Below are 27,468 nucleotides of genomic sequence, written 5' to 3'. Positions count from 1 at the left end.
CAAAAAGGACTGAACTTCACAATCTGGGTAAACAAATAAGTGTGGGGGTAGCTTGCTTATTACGGCGGTTACTACCCTAAACCAATTAAGCCTGATACATCACTTTGAAGGTATATACAGGGCCGGATTTTAAAAGGGTTATGCGCATAAGGTACGCGCGTAACCCTTTTAAAACCCGCCTGGGCGCGCCAAGCCTATTTTGCATAGGCTCGGCGGCGCTCGCAAACCCCGGGATGCGTGTAAGTCCCGGGGCTTCGCAAGGGGGCGTGTCGGGTGGGCGGCGCAAATTTCGGGGCGTTCCGTGGGGCGTGTCGGAGGCATGGTCGAGGCCTCTGGACCAGCCCCCGGGTCGGGTGATGGCACGCCAGCAGCCCGCTGGCGCGCGCAGAGTTACACCTGCCTCCAGCAAGTGTAACTTTAACAACAAAGGTAGGGGGAAGGTTTAGATAGGGCCGGGGGGGGTGGGTTAGGTAGGGGAAGGGAGGGGAAGGTGCGGGGGGTTAGAAGGAAAGTTCCCTCCGAGGCCAATCCGATTTCGTAGTGGTCTCGGAGGGAACGGGCAGCGCGTGCAGGGCTCGGCACGCGCAAGTTGCACAAATGTGCACCCCCTTGCGTGCGCTGACCGCGGATTTTATAAGATACGCACGGCTACGCGCATATCTTATAAAATCCGGCGTACTTTTGTTCGCGCCTGGTGAACGAACAAAAGTCCGCGCGCGTAGATTTATAAAATCTACCCCACAGCATTGCTCTCTGCTTCAAGAGCAGGGGGAAATGTGGAAAAGAGGATTTGCATTCAGACAACAACCAAAAACGACTGAACTTCACAATCTGGGTAAACAAATAAGTGTGGGCGTCGCTTGCTTATTATGGCGATTTCTACCCTAAACCAATTAAGCCTGATACATCACTTTGAATGCATATACAGCGATGCTCTCTGCTTCAACGGCAGGGGGAAATGTGGAAAATAAGATTTACATTCAGACAACATCCAACAAGGCATTGATCTGAGGAGTCTGGGTAAACAAGCATCGGGGTAACTTGCTTGATGCGGCGGTTACTACCCTTAACCATAAGCCTTATGCTCACCTTTGATGCAACTCCAACATTACTCTCTGCATCAATGACAGGGGGTGGCAGGAAACTTGAATCAAACAGTTACCAACAACGGCCCTGAACTTGGTGGTCAGTGAAACGGATAAGTATGGGAAAATAAGTGTGGGAGCTTGCTGGGCAGACTGGATGGGCCGATTGGTCTTTTTCTGCCGTCATTTCCATGTTTCTATGTTTTTATGAGGGGAAGCTCTCGCTTAAAGCCTGGGCAGTGGAGTGTTATTCCCTTTGTGTGTGTTGATAGCTGCTGCATCCCAAGGGGAGAGATGCTGGGACAAACCAGGCAGGACAAGGCACTGGGTGTTAAATCATAAGTTTACTGATTTGTTAAAAGTCAAATTAAAGTCCATTTTATCCATAAGTTTGCAGTTATAGCTGAAACTGCTACAGATATGTTTCTCTTCTGGTTAGGTGTCCTTTACTTCAGGTGTCTGGGCGGAGCTTCCCATGGTGCACAAAAACTCTCCCAGCAATCTAATGGAAATCTTACTGGAGGAGTCCCCTAGAAACAGAAAAAACAGTCCTTCCTGAGTCTCCAGCTCATTCTCAAACACCCAGCTCTGTGACCTGATCCCATATGGGTGGAGAGCCGGATGGGACTCTCCAGGTCTTACTTCATCTCCTTAGCCGTTCTAGAAGGTGATTCCCTGTGCAGAAAAGTCTTAGGATCGAGAACCTGCTATACCATCCTGGCTCCCAGTGAGAAGGGGTGGCTAGAAAACCTCCTCACAACAAAAGAGAAAATACTTCCTTAATCAAAAATCTTCTTGACTAGTGTTTTACTGTCATAGGTGCTTTCCACATTCAAAGGGTGAATGGGCTCACTGATCTTCAGCCCCTGTCCTTTGTGTCTGTCCAGCAAGGATGACCTTCCCCAAAGGAGTAAGGTTTAAACCCAGTCCCTGCTCAAAAGTGGATATCTTCTGGCCATCAAACATCTCACACTGCCAAGCCTGTCACAGGTGCCTGCCACATTCAGGGGGTGAATGAACTCACTGGTCTTCAGTGCTGGAACGAGAGTCCCAGAGGGATTCCAGCAAACATCCATCTTACTGCAACTAAAACTAGAGGGACCCTCTGGCAAGGAGGGCACAGTGAAGGTCCTCTTCAAAAAGCAAAAGCCTGATGAAGCAGGGAGGACTCACCAGGGAGGAGAAACCAGAAATACTTCTTGCTCTGTGTCTGACCAAAAACTAACCACCACTGTAAAATCAAAATGGCTCAGTTATAAAGACAAAGGCAACCAATCACAGCTCTCCAAATTGGGAGGAGGCTCAAAGAGCTGGAATATCTAACTGGGACCTAGGGACATCTAATGACAGACTGGAGGGTCTGGCCACATTACTATTATTATTATTGACCAAATAGAATCAAGTGAGCTCAAGCAGGAGTGAATGTGAAGTGTGTGAAAGAATGCTCTACAGTTTTGAAAAGAGACCATATGTAGTACAAAAGGCACATGAGTTTATCTAGACTGATTTTCAAATACATTAAAACTTAGCAGGCCCAATTCAATTACAGCTTGCTTGCTAGGATACAAATCAGCATTACCCAGGAGTTACAAATGTAAATGAGTTGATATAATTAAGACTTCCCCAGTGAAACACCAGAAAACCACTACTGCCGCAGTACTCTCTCAGCTCTCCTCCTCAACTCACTTTTTAATACCTTTTCTGCTGCACACATTTTCTTTAGCTGATGGGCCTCCATTCTCCATTCTTTTCCTCTGCTGCATAGCTCTTCCAATTGCTGAGTATCGGAGCTGGACAGATTGAGAAAGGGTGGGGAGTTTGAGAGTGGGTGGGGACAGGGGTGGGGAGAAAGTTGAGGAAGGGATGAAGCCGGGGTTATGGGGGAAAGCGTGCCGACACTGTTTAGGGAAGAGGACACAGGCCTTCGGGGATACGTGCTGATATACTCTGAGTGGTGTGTGTATTATTTTCAGGGATGGATTGCAGGAAAATATCGGCCCGGGGATTTTTTCAAAACTGGCCCATGGGGTATCTGACGTCATCATGCACTTTCCCTGCAGCACGTGTATCTTCTGGCCACAGCAGGATGGGCTCTGCCGTGGCCTCGCAGGCCTCCAGGGCCGATGCTAGCTTTTTTGCTGCCCTGTGTGAACAATTACTGTGTTGCTCCCCCCCTCCCCCTTTGGCATCATCCAGTCTCTGTCCCATGCCCATCAAAAAAAGCCCAGCTCCCTCCAGCAATCTATATTTTTAAAAACTGACATCCCCCCAAATGGAACCCCTGGTCAAGGAAAGGGTATTAGGTACCCTAAGCAAACCTTACAGTCTTGTGCACACACACACACACACACACACACACACCCTCTACAGACCCACACACACAATTCAATTATGTATTTATAGATTTTACATGAAAAAAGAACATTCAAAAGTACAGTCTTCTGAGGCAAAAATATCACTTACAACATTCATATTATATTTACATGCACTCCTGTGGTGCCAACCAGAAAATCCTGCAAAAAAGACACTTGGAATTCCTATGGAATTACATTTTTTGTCATATGTGCTGGGTGTGGGCTTGACCCTCATTAAGCCACGAATAAATGGAATTACCATAACAATATAGTAAACCCAACAACCCAACATGAAAAACGCTATATTCAAATTCTGGGGTCACCTCACCAAAAAAAAAAAAAAAGAGACCCCCCCCCCCCTCCACTGCTAAACATTTTGTGAAATAACACAAAACCCTGCAAAAAAGAAAAAAAGAGACGCCTAGAACCTTGCCATACCATATAACAGCACTGACTCTCAGTACTCAAATAACAGCAACCTTATGAAAAAGAAGCAATGCAAATACTACACCAGGCCCTAGAACATTAATACACCACCTACTGGGATAACAGAACAAGCCAGACTGCTACAAATCTCTACAGAGAAATTACACACCAGCAGCAATACTGCAGCTCAGTCACACCCAGGCAGAACAGTGACCGACCCTTACCTAATACAGAAATAAGGGACTACAATTTAGAAATAGAAACATGCAAACAAAACCAAAATAGCCTGAGAAACCAGACTCTGAACAGTGGAAAGCTAAAGAGCAAACTACAAAATTATAAGAAATGCAAATACCCAAAGGTGGCATATTCCAGTAGCTAAAATCTCAAAATATTTTTTTTTTACCTTTGTTGTCTGTTTTTTAGTTTTCTAATCAGTTGGGTCCAGGTCTCTTTTTTTCTACTTTCCCCTTGTCAGTCTTTTCTATTTCTTTTTCCAGGGTCACTCTTCTCTTTCTTCTTCTTCTCCCTCCTATCTTCTTCCCTTCCTCTCTCACACACACACAAAGGCTCGTACTTTCTCTCAAAGACTCTCTCATACACACAAGCTCTCACTCTCACATGTTCTACCACACATATAAGCTCTCACACACACACCCAGCCTCCCATGCAAACACCCAGGCTCCATTCTCACACACACGCACCGGGGCTCACCACAAACTCCTTCTTTAACGCCATGGGGACAGGCTCCATTGGCAGCCTTGCTTCAGCGGGTCTTTGCCACCACGTGGATAGGCTCCCGTGGCAGACTTGCATCAGTGGGGTCTTCTTCGCCGCCCTGCAGCCTCTCCTGCTGCTGCCGCCACCCTCCCAGGTGTACCAGGAACTTAAAAAAAAAATGTGATGGGAGCAACCGTCCCCACCAGGGGAAGCCTGATCTACCCCTGATTATTTTATTGTGGCAGCGAATTTGTGTTATGGAAATGTATGTATTTGATTCAATTAGAAAAAGCACTCAGTCAGCAGTATTACTTGAACTGCAAAAACACTGAATTTTTGTTCCCTCAATCCCAAATTAGCTGGAAAATAAACACCTAAATTTGTGAATGTTCATTTTCAGTAAGACAGCAAGCGGTAAAGTTATTCAAATACCTAATTCTGGATGAAAGTTATCCGGAGAACATTAGGACAGGCCTTCACCCTCACCAGACTCAGCTACCTAATTTTATTCAGCCAGGTGCCAACTATTTAGTACTAACTGGATAAAGTTTCACCATGTCCCAGGAATGCCTTTAGACCTGCAACTTTTCATGCAAGTAAAGTTTTATGTGGGAAACTTCCTTTAATGCTATGCACTTGCTGTTTCCTAGAAGTCTGCTTTATCCTAGGAAGAGAAGTTAATACATCTGTAAGCTTTAGAATTAGATGTTCTGTGCTATATTCATCTTCTTGCCAGAGTTGTGTCTCATAAAGAGTTCAGAATGAAATACTCTGATTTGGTACTAAAGTATTAGATGGTCTTGTTAGTATAGCTGAACTACTAGACAGCCACTTGATGTTAGTTTTAAGGCACGGCAGGAAACCTTGGCTTCCTGCAGGCATTGTTGAGCAGCTGGTGCCATTTTAGTGAAAGCTTCGCTCCTTGGAATAAAAAATGTGCAAAGTGTGAAACAGCCAAATCGAAAATGACAATAGTAATCTGTTTTAGACATGCACTGGTTTGCCCAGATTCTGGGATATCAGCGATGACTGGTGAAGTTCTAGCATTCACTGTAAATGCAGAAGATCAAAGCTGCAGGAGCAATACTATGAGCCCTTTAACCTCGGTTGCAGAGAACCAGTTTGAACACGGTTTGGGCTGTTCATCTCCCTAGCTTAAGCAAGGTTTATTTACCAGAAAAGATTGAACTGACCAATCTGAATAGCTGATTTGACCTTTTCTGTTATGTTCAGTTCATCCACATAGGAGACACAAATTGCGGGGGAAAAAAGATGTTTTTACAACAAAGAATACTTGAAACAGTACTGCAGAGAGAGGCATGTGAGAACTACATTACAAAAGGTAAAAGACGACATCTGCATGGAGAAATGTAAAACTAGAATCTCCGGTAAAGAATCTCACTGAGACCCCAGTGTAAGAAGGTGCGCTCGGCCGTGCACACGAGTTACGGCGCAGTTGTGAGCACATTTTTGTGCATACATGTTGCGGTCCCGGTCGCCAGGTTAGCGACCGGGTCCTTACCTCTGTCCCGGTCCCTCCAGTCACGCTGCGAACCGCGAAGAAAGGGGCCTGCCTGGCCGCATGGCAGCGGCATCTCCCTCATGGAGACGCCACCGAGGCCCGAAACCGACTCCTCCCCCTACTGGGGAACGCACGTGCGCGTGAAGACACGCTTCTTGTAGGTCCAGCACCTGGAAGTGCTGAACCGCCCTCCTCCTGACGTCAGACGCCGGCAAGCTATTTAAACCGGCATCTGTCTCTCCTGCCTTGCCTTGCAACAAGGTCGCTCCCAGTGGGTACTTAGTTGCTGTTCCTGATTGTTCCTGCCTGTTCCTGCCTGTTCCTGCCGTCCTCTGGTTCCTGCTTGTTCCTGATTGTTCCTGCAGTGCTCTGCTTCCTGCCTGTTCCAGCCTGCCTCCGGTTCCACCTGTTCCTGCCTCCGCTCCCTCGGATCCGCTCCTGCTACTCCAGTTCCTTGTCTTGTCTTCAGCCAGCCTCGACCACCGGACCTCCTCTCGATTCTCCTTGTCTTCAGCCAGCCTCGACCACCGGACCTCTTCTCGATTCTCCTTGTCTTCAGCCAGCTTCACCCACCGGACCTCTTTTCGATTCTCCTTGTCTTCAGCCAGCCTCAACCACCGGATCTCCTAAGTCCCAGCGACCCGGACCCCTACGGGCTCCTCCTGGGGGGGTCTCGGGTTTCCAGGGTGAAGACCACGTCACCCACTCCGTCTCTGTCCCGCCTCCCGGCTTCCTTACCACCTTCTGGAGTCCACACTCCAGTTAGCCGGCCCAAGGGTTCACCATCAGACTCTTTTCGCAACACATACATACAGCTTTTCTACCAATTCAGCGAGGAGTTTAGAGCACAAAAAATGTGCCTGCAAATGTGGGCAAATCCCACATGACTCAAGATATTTGCTCTTACTTTCTCCAGTGCAGAGAGGTGCGTCAGCTTGATCCATGTTTTCTCAATGCTGAAAAGTGAAAACTGAACTCCAAGTTAGAGGTGCAGTACAGTTTCTGGGGCTGGTGTTAGTCTATGGGGCTGTGCCTGATTTTTGTTGTGCAGTGATCCTGTACTCATGATTCGTGGGCATAAAACACGATTTGTGCACGAAGCACAATTCTTGGAGGAGAAGTCCATTAAATGCTATTAATCAAGTTTACTTAGGGAATAGCCACTGCTATTAATTGCATCAGTAGCATGGGATCTTCCTAGTGTTTGGGTAATTGCCAGGTTCTTGTGGCCTGGTTTGGCCTCTGTTGGAAACAGGATGCTGGGCTTGATGGACCCTTGGTCTGACCCAGCATGGCAATTTCTTATGTTCTTCTTATGCACTTAAATGCTTTGTGCCCAAATCATGTTGTATGCACACAAATCATGTATTATTCCCCTAACTCATTTTGCATACACAACGTTTAGGAGTACAACTGCTATGCATATAGCCTCTGAGAAAATTCTGAAAAGTGCTACTTGTCTATCTAATAAGCACTTTTTAGACTTATCTAGGTACGTAAGATATCTAGATAATTAAAAAAAATTGCTATTTATCCAGATAAGTTTGAATTTGTCTAAGTAGCTGCTAAAGCACTACCTAGCCGAATAAGTTGGAATTTAGCCAGATAAGTAAATGCAAATGGTATTCACATGTATTTGTACTTTGAATTTTGAAGGGATGCACAAAAATAGATTTTATTCATGTTGTTTAGATGCATTTACCTTAGCGTTACTCCATTGCTCTTCTTTAGAAACATAGCTCAGTTCTCCCTCCTACTTTGTTTTCAAATCGTCTGAGTGGTATGTTTCAACTGGGGACAGGTTTCCTTATTTGTTTATAAAATGTATTAGCCACTCATACCCACAGTTCAAGGCGAGGTACAGATTAAAACATGCATAAAACAAACATTTCACTTAAAACTCATGCAAGGACATAGCAATGCATAAGGGGAACAAAGATGGATCTAGTTACACCTCTTTTGATGCCAAATATTTATCTAGGGCAGTTTGTCTGCATTTATGGTTTTTCTTAAGCCTAAACTTGTGCAAGCCGAGTCTAAGCTACAGGTATCTCCAGAATTCTTTCTATGGTTCATTACATTCCTCACTGAGTTCACTGAAAGATTTTAGAATACTTTTCATAAAAAATTGTTGAAGATAGTGTTGGTATGTGCTATCTTGATGACCCTCAATTTTCTGATTTATGTTTCTCCAGATAAGGTTTCTTCAAATTAGTAAAGGGAAATGTTATGTTTCTTTTTGGAAAGGTAGTCTTAAAGATTTTAAACTCAAAAACACCTATGAATAACCCAGTTCCACCCTTTATTTTAAAAAGTTCCCTTTTTCTTTTATCTCCTAAAAAACAAAGCTGGAAGATCTCTAACTAAAAGACCTAGAGCTAATTGTCCAGGATAAGTCTTAATAATCCCCCTTTTTTTTCTATTTTTGATGCCCTGTGTAAATAATTGACCTGGCAATAAAAGTACATATGTCACTTTTTTCTAAAATCTGTTAAAAAGAAAGACAAAGTGTATTGGATAGAGATGATTCCTCTAGAATAGATGGCTATTCAGGGATACATTTTCAAAGGGTCTAGCTGTCTAACTTCAGACGTTAGGTGGCTGGATCATGCCCCTGGAAAATGTATTGGAGCTAAGTGGCTAAATTTATCTTCCCAGTTTTACTAGCTGGCTAAGTATAGCCACTCAAAGGCTGGACCCTCCAAGGGGTGGAGTTAAGTTGAGTTCATGTTGACTTTTCTAGCGTTTTGGCTATGGCGCTTATATATATGATATTATGTTTTCTTTTTTTTTAACCTTGATTATTATTCTGTTGTCATTCCCCCTGATAGGCTGATTTTGGTTTTCGTTCATGTTTTATTTTCTCCTAAATTTCATTTTTTGTTGTTCTTTCCTCTTTTATGATAATGACCATGTTGGGCATTTTTTCATTCAAATTCTCTTTGAGTGGATGTTTTTGACTTAATAATGAATAACTCAAAAGAAAAAAAAAACACAAGGAAATGCCCATAGAAGAAGAAAATAAAGCAGAAGATATCATAACAACTCTGCATTGATCCATGGCACAGCCAAACCTTGAGTACTGTGTGCAGTTCTGGTAACCGCATCTCAAGAAAGATATAACAGAACTTGAAAATGTAACAGTGAAGAGCGACCAAAATGCTAAAGAAGAAAGACTAAACAGGTTAGGGCTTATGGCCTCGAAAACAGACAGCATTCCATGTTGGATGTGATAGAGGGATGGGAAGGATATGTATGCACTAGGGCCTGCACCTCTGCTCACTTTCAGGGTCATTCAGCAAAACGCGTTAGGACCCTAATGTGGCAATAAGGTCCTAACGCATGTGATAAATATTGCAATGCACATTAGTATGCAAATTTCACATTTAGTATGCAAGTGGGAGGAGTTTGGAAGGAGTTAATCAAAATGAGAGCCTGCTAGTGTGGAATGCGGTAGAGTAACGCATAGTAACGTGGGATTTAGTATCAAACCTTTTATTGATTTTCCATTATAAACCACATTAACAACAAAGCAGACACTAGTGTACACTTTCCAGAGTCCGCTTTAAAAACAAGTTACAACAAGAAACCAGGATGTCAGAAACAACCCCCTCTCCCCACCCCCCAACCCTTCGCGCACCAGTAACGTGGGATTTAACGTCAGGAATAGCTACACCTTTTTTTTATGGTACAGTGAAAAATACTTTTTATCACATGCCCGCAGCTATTATCATGGCGATTGTCATGTGCAATAAAACGAGGTATTCTATCAGAAACACCTACAAGATCCTCCTGGCCCAATAAAACCACCTGTTCTTACCTGGTCTGTCTTCCTAAACCCATAATGTTTGTGGCAAGTTTACTTGTTGGGATACTGGATGCTTCGAGATGCTCACCTCAGACAACAAGAGGAACAACAACAACCACAAGAACAGGCAAGGGCAGTCCAACCCCTCCTAGGGAAGTCCCTGCACTGAAGGCTGAGCCACTGGCCCGACAGGGAGAGGATCGGGGCCCATGGCAGCGTCTGGCACACAGGTGGGCATGGTGGAGGAGATACAGTAAGCGCATCTTTCCTCCATGAGCCTATTTGCTGGGCATGCCAGAGGATTATGTGGTTAGCAGGGATCTCCTCAGCTCATGGGCTATCCTGGAATTATATGAAGAAATCAGACGGGATCTGGATCCGGTCACGGAAAGGTTCCACACTGTGCCGGGCCTCACCAAACTATTGGCCACCCTGCATTTCATGGCAAGCAGCTCCTTCCAAATGACAGTACGGGGTCGTGGGGGGAATGTCCCAAACCACTTTTTCCCGCTGTTTGGACCAGGTCATAACGGCTGTATCTGACCACCTGAATCACTACATAGCATTTCCTCAGGACAGACAGGACTTGATTGACTTGAAGAGAGGCTTTTATGCCTTCACAATCTTTCCCAATGTTCTGGGAGCTATTGACTGCACTCACGTGGCCATCATTGCACCCTGTGACAGGGAGGAGATCTGCAACAGAAAGCTCTTCCACACCATCAATGTGCAAGTGGTCTGTGACGCTCGAATGCACATCCTCAACATGGTGGCCAGGTAACCGGGAGCTGTGCTCAATTCCCTTATACTTAGGCAATCGGGCTTGTGTGAAAATTTTGAGGACAGCCTCTACGGTGACAGTTGGCACATAGGAAAGAGATGCTTCTTTCTCTATTCCATCTCTGGCTATGTGGCAAATGGCACGGACATGGGAGGGGGCTGTGGGGGATGTAACAGCATCACTGACATGACAAGAGGCTTGTACACTTACGTCTGCAGGCTATTGCCCCAGGGCCTGCCTTTTTCTCCCTATGCTGCAGAGCACTGCTAACCTTGTGAGGGCAAATAATGCACTATATACTTTCTATGTGTTCACTTTCAAAAGTTGCCTGTTCCTATCCTCCCATTTGGAGTAGTTGAAATCTCACTGGTTAATCACAGGCTTGAAGTGTCCACACTGCTGGTACTGCCAGATTTGTGGCCTGTTAGTGATGGGTCAACCCAGGATGTCGGGCATAGTTTGTCTTGACCATCACACAGCTAAACCAGAAGCAGTGGCCTGTGCATTTTGGGAGCCAGACATATCCCCTGTGTCAGGGCTCACAAATTGCTATCTCTGCTGAGCGGGCAGGGACTTGCCCAATCAGACCATGAGGTAGAGGTTTTTCTGCTAGGGCAGGTGTGGCAGCTCTTACGTATTGCTTCAAGGTAGGCTGACTACTACGAACAAGTAGCCTTAGCTTGTTTGTGACAGCCTGGCACACATTTGTTGGAACCCCCAGATGTGATTTAATAGTCTGGAAGATCTGAGCTAGATTTGGCTACTGCTATCCTGCACATATGCACTTAGGATAGGGAAATAGGCTTTTAAGGCTTAGGCTAAGATACAGGCTAGCTGCTACTATCTTATAGCATGCTGTGGTTTGCCAGCCAGATCTGCAAATTAACGGTGCTGTGATTGATGCCCTAAATCTGTATTTGCCGGGTACAGTTGCATGATCTGGCTTCTCACCCCCATTGCATTCCCAACATACTGGCAGAGACGAGCTACAATTGAGGTCTTCTGTTCAACCTGCTGTCACTGAATGCACCTTTGGAGTTCTCAAAAGTAGATTTTGCTGTTTGGACAAAATGGGTAGAGCTGGGACTGGATGTGTTCGAAGGCATGGCTGAGCAGCTGGACACCATGTGAGCCGCAGCTGGTAAGTTCACCTCACTTGTAAATGGCCAGGCTGCAATAATTGTACACATCATTTGGCATAAGATGCTCACAATGCTTTAGATGCAATGTGCTCCTCTGATGCCAAATGGAAAATGGATATTTCCTGCCTTTGGTACTTATGTCTTATTCTTTGTTTCTACAGCTCTTGCCCACAAAGCTGCCGGTCCCAAGCATCAAGCCCCAGGGACCAGCACATTCAGAGGTCCTTACTGATGGATGCCCAGACCCAGGTGAGCGAGGAGGAGGAGCAGCAGCAACAATCTCAGGAGGCTATGCAGATCCTTAAACCCCTGGGCTCAGCCAGCCCACTAAATGTGTCCCTGAACATCTCAGGCTTCATGGAGGCAAGTCATGTTATGGCAATGGGCCATGAGGAAGCAGATGTGGTGACACTGAATGCCAAATAAGAAGAGTTGTAACAACAAGCCTGGCCAGGCCTCTGTACAGAGTTCCCGTACCAGCTAGATGGAATCAACCTACTGGGCCCGTCCTCACTACAGAGTTCCTGTGCAGGCTAGATGGAAGAAGCCTGCTGGACCTATCCTCACTACAAAGTTCCTGTGCCAGCTAGATGGAATCAACCTATTGGGCCCATCCTCACTACAGAGTTCCTGTGCCAGCTAGATGGAATCAACCTATTGGGCCCATCCTCACTACAGAGTTCTTGTGCCGGCTAGATGGAAGAAGCCTGCTGGACCTATCCTCACTACAAAGTTCCTGTGCTGCTTAGCAGAAGGGATGGTCTACTGTCTGCCACTGTGGTCCTGATGCCTAGCTCTAAAATTCTCCTTGATGCTCACCCCTTAATCCAGCATTCTTGATGTGGCCTCCAGTCATGGTCCAGCTGCTGCCTCTTCTCATCATTTCTCATCTCCTGCTCCTGATGCTGATGTCTGTCTCATCTCATCTCAACTCAGCTCATGCTGCTGCTGCTGCCACTTCCATGCTGCTGTGTCTTCTCCTGAGCCTCCTGTCTCTGTGCTGCTGTGTCTTCTCCTGGTCCTTGGCCTCCATGATGAGTTCTCCAATCCTGGTTTTGCTGCATGCTACTTAACCTCTGCTGCCTTGGCCCTTAGGTTGTCCCCTCTTTGAGTGTGCTCTTTCAACATGGACTGTCTGGAGCCTTTTTCTTGCCATTACATAGTAAGGCTGCTATCAGCTCTAACATTAGAGCTGTACTACAGGTATTGGGGTTACCACTTTCTACTTTCTATGTTCTTTGCTGTAATCATGATTGTGCCAAAAAGATAAGATGCTAAGCTTGTATATGTAATGATTCCATTTCAAACAATGTATGTACAGGTCTATACATAATGTGCTGTTCCGTTCATTTACAATGCTTTGTGCTATTTGCTATCTTGTCCTTGCAAAATATGATTACCAAAGACGTTGACTTTATTTGAAACAGTTGACTATATTTATTCGCTAATAAAGTGGTCACTAGCTTGAAAAATACACTTTCTGGCTGGGTCATTTCATTGTGCGGTTTTTGTCTTAACAGTTCACTAGATACAAGGTTTGCCCTCCATTTGATTTTGCATGCTAGAGTACCCTTGTGCATTCCAACTAGCCACTTATCTAGCCGGCAAGACCATATGGGCTAGGCTATACAACTGAACGCTTAGTGTATGCTCATAATGAAGGCAGCAAGAGCGAAACAAGAAGCTCCTTATTGGGGAGCTTCAGTATTGGCTCTTGTTGCCTTCTTGAGACTGCATACTGTTAGCTAACTCTCGGTTACATGGGCCTGTAAGTGAGATGGACACTAGCTAGCTAGTGTTCAGCTCCATACCCTGTCTGGTACAATAGGTGTGGAAATGCTTGGCTCTAGGTGCAGTAGCTATATCTTCATTCTGTGGGGGCCCAATGGGTTATACAGCAGCTATGTGCTGGGCATAGTGGCACGACAACATCCCATTAGCCTCTTCCATAGTGAAGATATATCATCTCTGACAATACAATGACCCTTCTCTCTGCCTATGGCACCAAATGCTCTCATTACATCACTCTTTTGTCAGAGGGATACTTGAAAAGTGACTCATGGCCAAGGTGTGTGGTACATCTGTAGGGAGCTGAAATGTGCAGCTTTAATGTATGCCCCAACCAAAGTAGGAGATATAGTCCTGGTCTGCTGTGTCTTCCATAATCTCACTCTATACCATGGACCACCTATGGAGATACTTCCAGATCTACCCCTAGATCCCCCATGAGCACCCGCATAAGCTGAGGATACCACGCTGAGTGGCAGCTGGCTTCAGCAAAACCTTATACAATGCCACTTTGCCAGTTAGGCCTCACCTCCAGGGAAAGGAGGCCAATAGAGTGTTTTCTGCCACTCTCCTCTCTATCATCTTTCTTTCACTCACTGTTCCTCTGTCTGGGTCAGTGTATAACAGAAAACACGTTTGCCTATTTAGGATTCCTCTTGACAATGGAGCAGTAGACTGTACTTGAAAAACAGTAGTCAAAGTAAAGATAACATCAAATACATGTAGCTGGCATTATGCTTTCTCATGATAGTGAGACTAAAAGAGGCATGTGTTGCAAGAGTTTGTGTATGACGGCCAACACAGTGTACATAACTTAGCCTAGTTAGTGGTGTTTCGCATGGCGGGCCTCCCCATCAGACCCCGTCCTAGTCCTCACATATGGATATGATAGTACCATAAGTGTGATGGGATTCCAGCTGGGCCTCGAGCATGGAGAGCAACTGCTCTAGAACTGCTATAAATCACAATTAGCTCTGAAGCTTAAAGGCACAGCCTAAAGGTACATGGAGACAATTTAAGGTATCAATGACAGATTCCCCTTTTTACAGCCTCATCCCATAGCTGAGAAACATGTGTATGTGAAATTATACACCTGTACTGGGGAGGCTTGGTGTCACATGGGTGTGCCAAGACACAGCTGACGGTAGGGATGTGAATTGTTTTTCTGACGGATGAAAATATCGTACGATATTTTCTCATCCTTCAGGAATTGTGGGGTCCCCGAAAGTGATAGGAAAACCCCACAAAATTTTCATGGGGTTCATTTATTGTTGTGGGGGGGGGGGGGGGTGAGAAGAAAGGGCACACAAAAACAACCCCCAAACCCATCCCAATCCTTTAAATCTCATTATTTGGAATCCCCCACCCGCCTGACCCCCCCCAAAACTTTTCTAAAGTACCTGGTGGTCCAGCGGGGGTCCCGGGAGCGATCTCCCACTCTCGGCCCGTCAGCTGCCAGTAAACAAAATGGCGCTGATGGCCCGTTGCCCTTACCATATGACAGGGGCTATCGGTGCCATTGGTCGGCCCCTGTCACATGGTAGGAGCAATGGACGGCCAGCGCCATCTTTAAAAATGGCGTGGGCCATCCATTGCTCCTACCATGTGACAGGGGCTGGCCAATGGCACCAATAGCCCCTGTCACATGGTAAGGGCAAAGGGCCATCAGCGCCATTTTGTTTATTGGCAGCCGACGGCCCGAGAGAGTGGGAGATCGCTCCCGGGACCCCCGCTGGACCACCAGGTACTTTAGAAAAGTTTTGGGGCGGTCGGGAGGGTGGGTGATTCTAAATAATTCGATTTAAAGGGTCAGGGTGGGTTGTTGTTTTTTTCAGCTCCGGACAGCTGAAAAAAAAAGCATTCAAAACTGCAAACGAAGTTTTCCTGCGGTTTTACTATGAACCCGATACTGGAAATGAGTCCGGTACCGATTCACATCTCTAGCTGACAGCATTGCCTCAGCAGTTTCAGAGCCTCTGCTAGCTAGGGATACCAACTGGCTCCAGATTTAATGGACATTTTGATTGAATTCTAGTTTTACTCCCCTGCATGCAGATATTTATAGCCTTGCATTTCCTAGGAAATATAATAGGAACATCAGAACAAGTCCCAGTATGTAATAGGTTAAAACCTGGACTGGACCAACCTGTCCTGAAGAGCAGGAGACAGTTGGCAACCCTACTGCTGACAGAGTGCTCACCTAGCAGGCCTTCACTTACAGCCTTTGGTAAAGCACCTGTACTATATGGTGCCATCCCCACAATGCTCACAGGTCCTTCCAAGCTAGCATATCTCTTTGTGGTTCTATGCACCCATACACAAATGCATCCTGCTACACCTACCTAGGCTATTTGTCAATGATCATGTGCAGAGGTGAGGGTCTAGACCATTGGGATGTTATGTTGGTTTGCTTAGCTTCTTGGGGAGAATACAATATAGGTTCCATTTAGGAATTACCACCCAGGAAAATGATCTGGCGTCATAGTCGATATTACATTGAAATTGTTAGCTCAGTGTGCTGTGGTGGCCAAAAAAACAAACAGAATGTTAGGAATTATTAGGACGGGACTGGCAAATAAAACTGAGGATGTCATAACGCCTCTATCACTCAATGGTTAGACTGCATCTTGAATACTGTGAATATTCTGGTCACTGCATCTCAAAAAATACATAGGTGCCCTGGGGAAAGTACAGAATAGGGTAACCAAAATGATAAAGGGCATGGAACATGTCCCCTATGAGAAAAGGCTAAAGAGGTTAGGACTGTTCAGAACAGAGAAGAGTCGGCTGAGGGAGGATATAACAGGGGTCTACAAATTCATGAAAGGACTTGAACGGGTAAATGTGAATTGGTTATTTACTCTTTCAGATAATACAAGGACAAGGGAGCACTCCGTTAGCAAATAGTACATTTAAAACAAATTGGAGAAAATTATTTTTCACTAAACACAATTAAGCTCTAGAATTCATTGCCAGAGGATGTGTTTAAGGCAGTTAGTGTAGCTGGGTTTAAAAAAGGTTTGGATAAGTTCCTGGAAAAATCCATAAACTGCTATTAATCATAAGCAGTAGAGATGTGAATCGTGTCCTCGATCGTCTTAACGATCGATTTCGGCTGGGAGGGGGAGGGAATCGTATTGTTGCCGTTTGGGGGGGTAAAATATCGTGATATATCGTTAAAATTGTTAAAACCCGCTAAAACCCACCCCCGACCCTTTAAATTAAATCCCCCACCCTCCCGAACCCCCCCCAAATGACTTAAATTACCTGGTGGTCCAGCGGCGGTCCGGAACGGCAGCGGTCCGGAACGGGCTCCTGCTACTGAATCTTGTTGTCCTCGGCCGGCGCCATTTTCCAAAATGGCGCCGAAAAATGGCGGCGGCCATAGACCAACAGGATTCGACGGCAGGAGGTCCTTCCGGACCCCCGCTGGACTTTTGGCAAGTCTTGTGGGGGTCAGGAGGCCCCCCCCCAAGCTGGCCAAAAGTTCCTGGAGGTCCAGCGGGGGTCAGGGAGCGATTTCCCGCCGCGAATCGTTTTCCGTACGGAAAATGGCGCCGGCAGGAGATTGACTGCAGGAGGTCGTTCAGCGAGGCGCCGGAACCCTCGCTGAACGACCTCCTGCAGTCGATCTCCTGCCGGCGCCATTTTCCGTACGGAAAACGATTCGCGGCGGGAAATCGCTCCCTGACCCCCGCTGGACCTCCAGGAACTTTTGGCCAGCTTGGGGGGGGGCCTCCTGACCCCCACAAGACTTGCCAAAAGTCCAGCGGGGGTCCGGAAGGACCTCCTGCCGTCGAATCCTGTTGGTCTATGGCCGCCGCCATTTTTCGGCGCCATTTTGGAAAATGGCGCCGGCCGAAGACAACAAGATTCAGTAGCAGGAGCCCATTCCGGACCGCTGCCGTTCCGGACCCCCAGGTAATTTAAGTCATTTGGGGGGGGGTTCGGGAGGGTGGGGGATTGAAGGAGGTAGGATTTGGCAAGGAAATGTTTAAGTTATTTGGGGGGGGTTCGGGAGGGTGGGGGATTTAATTTAAAGGGTCGGGGGTGGGTTTTAGCGGGTTTTAGTGTGCCGGCTCACGATTCTAACGATTTATAACGATAAATCGTTAGAATCTCTATTGTATTGTGTTCCATAACGGTTTAAGACGATATTAAAATTATCGGACGATAATTTTAATCGTCCTAAGACGATTCACATCCCTAATAAGCAGTAGGAAATAACCACTGCTTGTTGCTGGCATTATTAGCATAGGATCTATTTAATGTTTGAGTACTTGCCAGGTACTTGTGACTTGGATTTGCCACTGTTGCAGGATACTGGGCTTGATGGATCCTTGGTCTGACCCAGTATGGCATATCTTATGTTCGTATGAGAGGAGAGGCAGGGGTATGTGATAGAGACAGTCAAGTCAAAAGAAATAAATGAAGCACTAGAAGTGAACTTTTTTCAGTGGAATGGAAATTCTTGATCAAGAGATTAACATGTTGCTCCAAGGGGGTAGACTCAGGAATAACATCAGATCATTTTTCTTTATAGAAACTGGTGAAGGCATGGAATAGCCTCCTAATACAGGTGGTGGAGAGGCATAAACTACCAGAATTCAAAGAGGCAGGGGAAAAGCATAGAGAATGCTTAGTTATGATGGAGTAAAATGGAAAACAGAGATCAACTGAGGCCTAAGGCAAAGGAACAGGAATTAAATTGTGCAGACCAGATGGACCTTGTGGTTCTTATCTGCCATCATATTCTATGTTTATATGTAAGTGCCTTTTGCATGGAAAAGTTTAGTAAGTGTTTTAAAACAGGCACAGATTGTTAGAAATATTTTGGAGGTTATATAAAAGTGGAAGGTTTATTACAGCTAGCTTGCTTAATTTTCCTCATGCAGAAAAAATATATATATAATAATAATAATTAAAGCCCCTCACATAGAAAGCAATGACAACTGCATGACCATAGCACTGATTTGCCTGGACCTAAGCCAGCCTCAAGCACAAAAAAAAAAATTATATATATATATATGTGTGTGTGTGTGCACGCGCGCGTATGTATATATAAGTCTATATGTATATATATATATATATATACATATAGACACACACACACACACACACATATATATATATAGACATGTATATGATGACATGTATGAATCTTAGAGCTGCTGGCAGCAAGTAAAAGGTGCACGATTTATTCTGGTGAATCGGATTTTTGCAGGCAGATCTGCGAAGGGCGTCAATTGTGTTGCTATGTCCACCCCTCCTTCTGTGTGCTGGAAATATCTTTCAGGCTGGGCCAAATACAAATATCTTTTTTCTGGCTTAAAATCTTGTAAAAACATGTCCGTGGACAACAGTTACATTTTGACAAAGCCTGAATATTTCCCCCCTACTCGTCCTCCAGAAGCCAAAAAAGGTGTTGGAAAAGTGGAATAGTGAAATACCAAATTGACTGTTCAGAGCTGTCAGTTTGGTATTTCACTATTCCACCGAGCAGACGGTAAACAAAGAAGCTCACCTACGAATTACCTCCTGCCATAGCGCGGTGAAGACGGGTTGCTCTCTGCAAAGGCCCGCTCAGCCTTTATAGGTCTGCAGCAGCAGCCTTTGCCGGTCTCCCATCACATATACGGGGCCATCTGGCTCGCTTTCTATCGCCTTCCTCTTCAGACAGGTCGCAAAGTGCTCTCTTTCTTTTTATTTACCCAGAAAAAGCTTAGGGGCACTGAGTAATGACAACTATCCCTGATCATATGGTTCCGTTTATTCCCTTCTGAATTCTATTTCTCATGATGCACATTTGTAATTTCTCCTGCTGTACTTACCACAAATTATGTCACATCAGAAATACCGCTCCAGCCTGTGTATAGGGAGGGAGGGCGTGGTCCTCTTAGAAGCCTGTGCCAGTTTCTTAAAATACGCAGCGCGAGGACATTGTTAAAGCATTCCGAGCAGCCTGATTTTAGTACTAAATGTCAAATGATATTTCTTGAGCAGGTTTTATCCCTAAAATATGTTTATCACTGTTTCTATTATGTCTCCCCATGGGATCTGCAGTCAGCAGATTAATCCAAGAAGCGGGAGAAAGCGACGAAGTACAGAAATGAAGGGAGCAGAATGAGGGAGGAAAATGAATAAGGATCTGAAAAGCCTAGAAAAGAAAAGAAAGAAACATGAATAAAGAACTAAAAACAGAGGGGGAAGTGCAAAACCAAAGCATGAAATCAGAAAGAGGAGTTTGAACTGAGAAAATAAAAAAAGTGAAAGAAAATAAAACATAAATAAATAAATAAATAAAGAGAGGGAAAGTTAAGAGGGACGAGAGACAATAAGAGAAGTGAGCTGGGGAGCGGAAAGATAAAGCAGAGAGCGGTGGTTGAAAGGTTGTGCAGGAGCGTTCCGAGCGGAGCCTGGGGTTTCGGCGCCACGCCCTCGGCACTGCTGGCCCCGCCTCCTCGCACATCTGGGACTGCCAGTGAGGGCGAGCGGAAAGAAACTTTCCGACTTCCAGCGCCCGACTCGATTAGCCCAGGCTTTGGCGATCGCTCGAGTCCTTTTTTTGTTTGTTTGTTTGTTTTGTTTCCAGCGGAGTAGAGAATTTAACATTTTTTTCTCAAACAAAATTGTAGAAGGGGCATCGTTGCAGGAGTGGACGAGCTGTATACGCAGCCGCTGGCTTTCAGAGCTATTGTTTGGCAGCTGGAGTGGGACAAAGTTTATTCAGGATTGTTCCGAATACCCCCAGGTAAAGTAATATAGCGACAATGAAGCTGCAATTATTATGCAAGCTTATTATTTTTAGACAAGCTTGTTTTCCGTCTACGTTAGGGATCTGTAGAGACCACAGACGCTGAGAATCTTTGGTTACCTATTGCAACCTAAACATCGGAATTAATGTTCATAAAGACCTTCTTTGAGGACAGGGAATAAAAAACAATACGCAGGGCTTAAACTATACTTTATTTCAACGTATTTTACTTCCAAAAAATATGCAATAAATTCCCTGAATTAGCAAGTAAAATGATATGGCAAGCAAAAGTATTTTTTTTTTTCCTAATTTACGGTATTATCCTTTTAATGTTCCCTGACGTGGGGACGCTTCTAACTTTGGATACGTATAATTTTTTACTTTCATGGGTTTTACATTTAACTGCACCGCTGATAATATCGACCGAGCATTCTAAAACGGGCTGGCGGAGAATAAGAAAAACAACCCTGAAGTGTGAGAGGAAGCCCAGTAAACTCCGACTAATTTAGGTAAAAGTGGAGCTTAAAAAACGTCGCCGAGAACTTTCGAAGTGCCCAGTCAGTTTGCTAGCAAGCTCTGAGCTACATAGAGGGGTGTTGCTGGCGTTTCAAGAAGAACAGGATCACTTCTGCTAATGCTAAGCCACTGGGAGACACCAGGCTTCCCTTATTGCACCTTGATACTGACGTGTGCCTTTTTAAAATTAGGTGTTTCTTTTAGGCACTTTCTATGGAAACTAAAGATTAAAACAAAAACAAAAAACAGAATTCCTAAGGAAAACCAAGGTCATTGTTTGTTTCATGCATCCTAAGGCTTTGACTTAACGTGACATTGTGATAATATTAGTTTCTGAGCACTGTTGTAGGTGTGCAGGATACATTACATGACACCGAGCTCCCTGCCTTGACTACCTTAATAGGTAGAGAAGTGGGCACAGGGAGGTTTTGTGACTTGTTCCAAGTTATACAGTGGAGGTGCTGAGCCCGAGAATTGGGAGCCACCGATGTGACTGTTCAGGGCTCTCAGGTTTGCTCTCTTACTCACCTTGGAAAATGTGGGCCATCTCTTAACTGAATAGGGCTAACATTTGAAATCTGGGACAGAAAAGAAGGTAGCTGAAGGAGGTGGCTGGCTGAGACTGACTGACACCAGGTTGAGTGTTGCTGTTATGCAGTCAGTGTTGAGGAAAGAGGGTGGGTTCCCAAATGTATCACCTAATCACTAGTAAACTTTGGACGATGTAGTTTTGGTGATTTGTGATTAAAAGAAAAATATTACTGTTTGGCACCAAATTGCATTGTCGATTGCAGTCTTTGACAATGATGCCTGCATAGTACAGAGTGAGGGCTATACATTTTTTAAATAAATAGTAAATAAACAGTCGGGTTTAGTCAAGTTAAAGGTCAATTTAGTAATCACAGCAGGTGCTCATTCGGATCCTTTCCTGGTTTGGAGTGCATTTCAGCTTCTGGAGCAGTGGAATATTTTTACTTCTAGGTTAGGGCAAGAGAGATTTCTATTCTTTCTTGCTTTTTGTCACTGGATCCTGGTTTGGACTGTTAATCGTTTGCAATCACTACACTATACTGCCAGCCTTATGATAAACAACATTTTTCAGTACGCTGACCTGTTTCTATCACAGTCCAAAACTTGTGGGGGACAATTTTCCGAAAGGAACTATCCGGCTAACTCAGAAGGCTAGCCCAAAGGGTTAGGAAGGTACAGGGCTGGAGGGAGAGAAGAAGGGGGTTTGGCCCTTGGTACAGCCTATTTTTATAGTATTGGTGGGGTGGGAGAGAGGAATCGAAATATTAACAACCCTGTTGTAGTCTTCACCCCTGCCCTGTGAATCATAGGCATGGTCCTCTGGGAAAAGTTTGTCCGTGCTTTGACCAAGTTAGGGGTAAGAGCCTTAGGCCATTGTACGACACGTGATGTGATCTGTTTGTCAATATCTTATGGTTTTTATTATGCCTGTTTGCTATACCTCAGCAAGGGGCCGATGTAATGAAGTGCGCTGAAGCTGCCGCGGGTTTGTATGCGCCTATATGCGCGTTTGTACGTGCAAGGCCCTATACAATTATGTAAAAGGTTTTGTGCACAGGAAAAAAAAGTGCATACAAACGTGCTTACTGACCCGTGGGTTTTCCTGCGCGAGTGCAGGCTAATGGCATGCAAAGGAGGTGACTATCTATTCACAGGCAATGCAGGGAGCCTCGCTAGCCAGGAGATCAGGTTAGTGTGGGTTTTTAGTGCCTGAGTCAGGACAGGAGTTAAGTGAAAGTGCCGGTATGGAGACTGTTTTTTTGATGCTTTTGTGGGTCAGCCAAGCGGTGGATGGAACTGGTAGAGAAGGCTGGCGTAAAGATATGCCACGCTCAAGGGCGCATTGAATAAAAAAGAAAAATCCTACTTTCTGTGATTCCTCCATAGCGATACAATGTGGGAGGAGCCAAATAAAGTAGTATTTATTTTTTAAAAATTTTTGGATGTCCAATACACACACAAGATACACGGTCCAAGCATATGCGAGAGAAAAAAGATGCTCGTAGATTGAACGCCCGTTTTCCCTGCCGGCTTGATAGCCCACTTGATAGCCACCTCTCCTGTGCGCCCGATGCTGAGGAGGCTCTAGAGACACACATTTGTCCCTAGCGCCTCCTTTTTAGCATGACCCCTCATTTTAATATTGGATCGTGAGTCCAGGAGAGGTGACTGGGCGCACATTAGGAAAACGGGCGCTCAACACTGCATATATTTATTGCATTGGCTCCAAAATAGCTAAAAATAGCCGCTCAAAATATAGACATTCCCGAGGGTGAACTTAGTCAGAGGAGAAAACAATAGGTGTGTATTGAATGAATATTTCACTGTTCATGCATAGTTTCCCCTGCCAAACCCCATCTGCAGATAAAGCAGGGTTGAAGCACATAGGCACTTTTGTACCTTGAATAGTGTTAGCAAATTTCCAAAGAAAGACTATTTGGATAGTTCCAATTTGAAAACTTAATACCCATGTATTTTGCCACAAGGTGGCATAGTAAAAATTTGCCCTCCTAAGCACTGCAAATTAAAGAAATGCAGCAGGTTGCACTTATTGGTTGGTAGTGGGAAAATGGAGCAGACCGAATTTACCATTGAACTAGTGAATAGTATACCATGGAATGCTTCATGGAGATCCCACAAGAAGAAAGCATTCAGACAGAGAGGAAGGATGGCCCCTCGAGTTGGCACAGGGATGCTCATGCTAGGGAATTATGAACTCAGTTGCTTCCGGTGAGGGAGAAGACAGAGGTGCAGGAATTGATGGAAATCACTTTTAAGAGGACGATGTGGTTAGGAGACGTCCTGGGAGATAAGTTCAAAGTCCCCTCTGAAACTGACTCACGGTGTGACTTTGTATATCTATGATGTGGGGACCTAGCTGAAAACAAAGTATTTGCCTTAATCAGGCTTTCCCAGTCAAGAAATAAGACAAACCAAATTTCATGTATTGTGTTCAATATTAAATATTTTTGTGTGGCTTTTTTGTATAGATGGACACATTTTGTATGATTAGTGTAACATTTATTTGTGAGTCAAATAGACGGACAATGTAACTATATTACTGTCAGACTAATTTTTTTCAGTAGATAATACAGATTTATTTGAATTTATTTACTGAGAGTTGATATTCAAAAGGTTTCTCTGGCTACCTTTGGAATATCAACCTCCCTGAAAATAAAGACAAATTGTATGCAAATATATCTCATGCATATTCATTGCACATATCTTGAAAACCAAACCCATTTGTGGCACTCCAGGATTGGAGTTGCCAACGCTTGCAGTGGTTCTCAATCCAGTTCTCAGGATATACCTATCTAGCCAGTGTTTCAGGATATCCACAATGAATATACATGAGATAGACTTATATGCACTGCTTCTATTATATGCAAATCTATCTTATTCATATTCATTATGAATATCCTGAAAATCTAACTGATTAGGTGTGTCCTGAAGACTAGGTTGAGAACCCCTAGTTTAAGCAAATAACAAAGTGTGTAAGAGGACTACGTTAAAGTTATTTCAAAAACTTCATGGGATATCAAAATTTCCTACATAATTAACAGCCATTAACCATATAGTGAGTCAGAATCATCTCATAAATAATAAACAATAGCCAGAAGTATATAAATATATACATATATATATATATATACATATATATATATATATATATATATATATATATATATCAAGAGTGACCAACTCTGATCCTCAAAAGCCACTAACAGGCCTGTTTTTCAGAATATCCATAATGGACATGCATGGCTAGATTTAAGCATAGTCAACATAAGCATGTGCCTAAGGTGCCAAATTCTAAAGTACCCAAAAACTGAGACTCCCCCTCTGGCTTTCGGATTTCCAGGGGTAAAATTCACTACTCCTGGTCCTTTGCCTATGGACACCGTAATCTTAAATCTGGCCCATGAATATACATGAGATAGATTTGCATACAATAAAGGCAGTTTGTGGCTCTTGAGGACCACAGTTGGCCACCCCTGTAATATAGTATGTTCCTCTCAATTTCAATGTTTTGGTCTCTAGTTGGTTCTTTTATCAATGAAAATACATTACAAAACTGTTAGGTTTGCCTCCCACGGGAAGGGCCCATGAGTGGTTCACTCACTCCCTGGTGCCGCCAACACAGCTGACTGCTGCTGCCGCCTGTCCTCCAAGCGGCTGGGACACCACTAGCACTAGTCGTTGACAAGGTGGGATGCCACCCTACTCAGCCGCCAAGTGCTGCTTTGTCTTGTGGTAGTGATTTGCCACTGATGCTACCACGTCTGCTGTCTTCTTCACAGCCTGGTCACTGTCGACATACTGCTCCTGTACCCGACATCCCTGCACTATCGGCGTTCCTCTAGGTGCGTGCCTCACCTTATCATTTAAAGGGCCTGTGACCGGAAAAGCCCTGGAGCCCTTCTTGATTACATCTGGCCTGCAGCCCTACAAAAGGGCTTCTCAGTCACTTCCTGGTTGCCTTCACAAGGTCTCTTGGTTTTTTGTCCTGGTCTTCTCTGGTAATTACTTCCTGGTCTTCTGTGGTCCTTTATCTGTTCCAGGTCTCCTGTGGTCTTGTCTGTTCTGGGACCATCTTCGCTGGATTAAGTCTTCAGAGTCCTCTTGGTTTTAGAATCTTGTTCTGAGTTCCAGAGTTCCAAGTTCCTGAGTTCCTTGTTCCTGAGTCCAGTTCCTGGTCTTCAGAGAGCTTGTTCTAGCCTGCGGTCCGTTCTTGTCTTTGGTCTTCGCCTCACTTCTTGTCCTTGTCTGGATCTCTCTCTTTAGTCTTTGCCTGGTTCCTTGTCCTTGCCTGGATCCTTGACTTCAGCCATCGCCTGGTTCCTCATCATTGTCTGGACCTTGTCTTCAGTCTTCATCTGTTCTTCATCTTTGCCTGGACCTCTGTTTTCAGCCTGCTATGGTCTTCAACCTTGTTCCTGATCCTGTATCTCCAGCTCAACTCCACTTCAGTCTTCAGTTCCAGCTTGGTGCGGCTGCAGTCTTGGTTCTGGTCTTCAGTGGATCCTTGAAATCACCTAGCCCATGCCTGGATACATTTACCCACCAGCGATGTGGACCTCAGCCAGCCCCGGGGTTGTGTTGGTTGCATTGTGGCACAGGGGCTCATGCATATTTGTGGTCTGAAAGGGCCTTCAGAGTGGCCAGATGGCTACTTCCAGAGTCTATCCCTGGATGCTGGTTCTCTGACAAAATAAAACTTCTATATGGAAAAATGTATGCTTCCCTCATGGCATCCTCAAAATAGATTTTGTGCTATTCAATTGCAAATCAGGTCATCTGTGAATGATATAGCACCAGGTTCTCCAGGAACATGGAGAGCACTACAGGAAAGGTTGTCTTCTTCCATCCATGTTCCAGTTCTGAAGTGAGCAGCCAGATGGAGAGCCCAGTCCAGCTAAAGTTCCATGTCACATTGCTTGGGATGCGGGTAGGGGATTTTGATTTAGAGGCATTCAGTCATAAACCTATAAGTTGTTAGCTTCACCACAATTACTGCTCAGCACATATAGCAAGTGTGTCTATAATGATATCAAGGTCATCAAAGCCACATTTTGGGCTTTGTCAGCAACTGGACATCTCTATGTCAAATCCATGTGTTAAATCATAACCATAAATAAATAATCAGCAGCAAGATATTAGTAAACTTCATTTTTATTGGCATCATCAAAGCTTGTGTACCATATCGACATAAAATATCATCTGTTTATATGCTTATGATGATGTCATTTTGGTGACAGGTCTTGCATGTGGCTGGTCAATGGCCTGTTGCGGATCAAAGTGATAACCCGCTCTGTGTTGTCATGGAGACACAAGGCCTGCACCACTCTTTGTGGTGGAGATGAACTGTCATGCTGTCCAGATTACTATGGAAATGATGCAAGGGTACTAATGATGATGTCAGTAAGCCAGAGCAAAGCTATAATGAGGATGCATATGGGTCACAGCAAAGATAGAGGCAAAAGCAGCTAAAGCAATGAAGCTATCTGACAAGACTTTTTTTTTTTTTTTTTTTAGATATGTTAGTAAAAGGAGATCGTGCAGGGGCGGGATCAAAAAACAGATATGCAGGAAAGGAATATATGGAGGTTGACAAATACTGAACAACTCCTTTTGTGCAGTGTTTGTTCACTGAAGAAATTGTTAGAAGAGAACCACCAATTTATGGTAAGAGCACAAATAGAAGAATGGTAGATTCTAATCCACATATAGAAGAGATTACCAGCTTGCTGGCTGAAGATTTTAATCTGCCAGATGGTGATTGGAATATCCCATCTGCAGAAAGTTAGAAGTAGAGAGATCCTGCACTCCCTTCAAGGGCTCTTCTCAGGCAAATGGTAATGGAATCCAGGAGGTAGAGGATGATACCAGACCTGGTACAAATGGCAAAAGTGTATCTAATGTTCACTTTGAGATCCTTGGATATGATCACTCAGAGTCAGTGGGATGCTAGGATACCTAGCTAAGGACATAACCAGTAGAATAAAGGAGATGATAATGCCGCTGTACATGTTGCTGAGATT

The 27,468-nt window shown here is 44.7% G+C and overlaps 1 protein-coding gene and 1 long non-coding RNA gene across 2 annotated transcripts in view; one reads left to right on the top strand and one right to left on the bottom strand.

The window, feature by feature from the left end:
• Positions 1–1,496: 1,496 nt before the first annotated feature.
• LOC115080456 lies at positions 1,497–19,913 on the bottom strand. Its single transcript, XR_003853565.1, has 3 exons — positions 19,458–19,913; positions 2,782–2,875; positions 1,497–1,615 (listed from the first exon to the last, which is right to left on the bottom strand). It is a non-coding gene; the product is annotated as an uncharacterized LOC115080456 (long non-coding RNA).
• A 199-nt stretch (positions 19,914–20,112) lies between these two features.
• Positions 20,113–27,468, top strand: part of HSPA12B (heat shock protein family A (Hsp70) member 12B) — a 239,122-nt gene continuing 231,766 nt past the window's right edge. Inside the window, exon 1 of the mRNA XM_029594206.1 lies at positions 20,113–20,377. The gene's annotated coding sequence lies outside the window, so the exon portion shown is untranslated. The remainder of the gene's footprint in view (positions 20,378–27,468) is intronic.

This window comes from Rhinatrema bivittatum, chromosome 1 (assembly GCF_901001135.1).
Source record: "Rhinatrema bivittatum chromosome 1, aRhiBiv1.1, whole genome shotgun sequence".
Lineage (NCBI taxonomy): Eukaryota > Metazoa > Chordata > Amphibia > Gymnophiona > Rhinatrematidae > Rhinatrema > Rhinatrema bivittatum.
This window is presented reverse-complemented; position numbering and strand designations above follow the sequence as displayed.